The following is a 3,209-nucleotide window of genomic DNA, read 5'->3' as shown; positions in this document are numbered from 1 at the left end:
GGATTTACTCTTTATCCTTGGCCTGACATTTCATAATGGTGTAACTAAAGTATATATTTTTATATTTTTAGGAAATAATTTTAATGTATAGTTGGTGGATCTTTCAATCTGAGGATTTGTCCTTAAACCCTGAAATTATCCCCTTTGATAAATTTTTCTTGCCATTTTCTTTTTACTCTTTGTGGTTTCTGTTAATTGAATCTTCTGGATCAGTTCTCCATTTTTCTTATTTTTAATATAATCCATGTCTGTCTTCTTATTCTGGGAGATTACTAAATTTATTTTCCAGTCATCCTATTAAACATTTATTTTATTTGGCTATTAAAAAATTCCTAACAAAAACTAATGATGTAATGTATGGTGATTAACATAACAATAAAAAAATTTTTTAAATTCCTAAAAGCTCTTTCTTATTATCTTCTTTTTTCATTGCTTTCTGTTTTAGCATTATGGATTTAATTTCTAACTCAAGTAAGTTATAAATTTCTTTTGTCTCTTAAAAATTTTTCCTCTACACCTTGCTCTTTGTTTCCACCAAGGTCTTTTTTTTTTTTTTTTAAAGATTTTATTTATTTATTCATGAGAGACAGAGAGAGACAGAGAGAGAGAGAAGCAGAGGGAGAAACAGGCTCCCAAGGAGCAGGAAGCCCGATGCGGGACTCGATCCCAGGACCCTGGGATCATGACCTGAGCCGAAGGCAGACGCTTAACCATCTGAGCCACCCAGGCGCCCCACCACCAAGGTCTTTTGTTACTTATTTTTATTTATTTATTTTTTGGGAGGAAGGGATCTTTGTCTTGTGTAATGTTGGTTCTCCTCATACATATAGACCTGGCAGTTCTTGATTGTTCATTTACGTTCATGATTAAAGTATAAGATAACTGGCATGTACCTTCTTTATTATTTTATGAATGACTTTATTTCCTAGTTAAGTGTCTTTCCTGAAGGAAAATTCTTACCACGAGTCTATGCAGAGTGACTAGTTTTCCTGAACAGCCTTGCTTAAAATCAGAGGATAGGGTAAGGATAGTGCTATAGGATGGAATAGCCCCTACTCAAGCACATAGTAAACTTATCATCCCTAGTGCACATTTGGGCACTTTACTGCTTTGTATAGTTGAATCTTCCTGTCTATTAAATCTCTAACTTGATTCCATGGTAGGAACTCTATTATACACATATTTTACCTCAGAAAATCCTACTTTGCACAAGGGAGTTGCTTAAACATTGATTAACCGGTTTTCAGAAGACTTTATTATTTGAGCAAGTTTCCTTTTTCTGCTATAAAATGTTACTTATCTTAGTTGGCTAATAATAAAAATGTTACTTATCTTACTTGAACTACCATGTCTCCCCCATAACACAGGGATGCTTGCCTTGCTCTGCCCCATCTAATGGCTTTAGGACCAAAGTGTTTGGGAAGAAATCAGAGTAGGGAAGTATAGAAATCTTGAACTTTACTTATAAGCATTGAGGTTGGTTGTGCTATTGGTGAATAGCTAATAAACTAAATAAAATGTTTTATAAAAAAGCTCTCTTCCTGTTTGTTCTAAATTCTTTTCTTTACTAGGATCCCATAGTTGAGACACTTCCCATTCCAATAACAATTTATTTTGTAACTTCAGAGTTTCCTGAGTGTTTAGACACTTCCCATTCCAATAACAATTTATTTTGTAACTTCAGAGTTTACTGAGATTTCCCATACAGCCATAGATATCTACAGGATCATCTGGGAAAATATTTGAAGTCAAGTAGAAGATGATGCGTATGAACTCTAATGAAATTCTCATTATTTTAAACTGTGCTTAGCTTACTGATGTATTGTGCTTCCTTTTAGCTAGACATGGGATTTGAGAAAGCAGAAGTTGAATTTTATGGATTAAAAAATTAAGTTTGAATCCCTAAAAGATATGTAGCCATGGAAATCTTAAAATCAGTATTTTCTAAGTTGTTTCTCTTTTTCATAAATTTTATTTTGGAAAATTTTAATAATACATACACATAGAATATTATCATTAACTTATATTTCCATCACCTAGAGTTATCAACCATTCCCGGATACATTCCATCTCTGCTCTGCCACTATTTTTCTTCTGGAGTATTTTAAAGCAAATTTTAGTCATCATTTCATTTCACATGTATTTTTTTTTTCCATAATCACTTTGTCATTATCAAACTTAACAAAATTAAAACTCCTTAATTTCATCTTACAGTATGTAATTAAATTTTCTTGGTATCTTACATATGTCTTTTTTGACTTTTAAGAATTAGGATTCAAAAATGACACATTCATTGCATTTGGTTATTATGTAAGTTTCTTATCTGTTAGAGTTCTTCTTCCCTTTTTTCCCCTTGTCACTGATGTGTTAGAGTACTGGTTCTCAATTTTTTTTTTTTTGCCTCAGGATTTCTTTATACTCTTAAAAATTGTGGAGGACTCCAAAGAACTTTAATACATATGGGCTATTTATTGATATAATTTCTTTAATTTATGTGAATTATAGCTATTGATATTTACCATATTATAAAATAAAACTAAGAAGTTAAAATCTTTATTAAAAACCTTTTAAATAAAAATCATTTCATTTAAAATAATAGTAAACTCACTTCATGTTAACTAAGTAAAATGTTTTATGAAAAACGTATTTTCAAAAACAAAATTGATTGAGTGAGAAGTGTAGCATTATTTTACAGTTTTGCAAATCTCTAATGTTTGGGTTAGTATAAGGCAGCTATATTCCGTATTTGTTTCTGCATTCAAACTATTGTTTTAGGTTGTTTTGGTTGAAATATATGAAGAAAATCCAGCCTCATACAGTTATAAAGTCCTGTAGCTTTTGAAGAACTCCACAGAACACATGGATAATAAAAGTGCAAAAGGCAAGTAATATCTTAGTTATTAAAAAATAGTTTTGACCTCACACAGCATTTCAACAGGTCTCAGGGACCCTGGGTGACTTTCTGCTCTTAACACCGAACTACCGTGTCTCCCGCATCACACAGGGATGCTTGCCTTGCTCTGCCCCATCTAATGGCTTTAGGACCAAAGTGTTTGGGAAGAAATCAGAGTAGGGAAGTATAGAAATCTTGAACTTTACTTATAAGCATTGAGGTTGGTTGTGCTATTGGTGAGTTAATTCTGAAATTGTTTTATGCACATTGTGTGAGAGAGGATATGAGTAAAAATTATTAATGTTGGGAATGAGGG

The sequence above is a fragment of the Callorhinus ursinus genome, unplaced genomic scaffold (assembly GCF_003265705.2).
Source record: "Callorhinus ursinus isolate GAN/ISIS: 27379988/994484 unplaced genomic scaffold, GSC_fseal_2.0 scaffold1, whole genome shotgun sequence".
In the NCBI taxonomy this organism is placed as follows: Eukaryota; Metazoa; Chordata; class Mammalia; order Carnivora; family Otariidae; genus Callorhinus; species Callorhinus ursinus.
Note: the sequence above shows the minus strand (reverse complement) of the source record.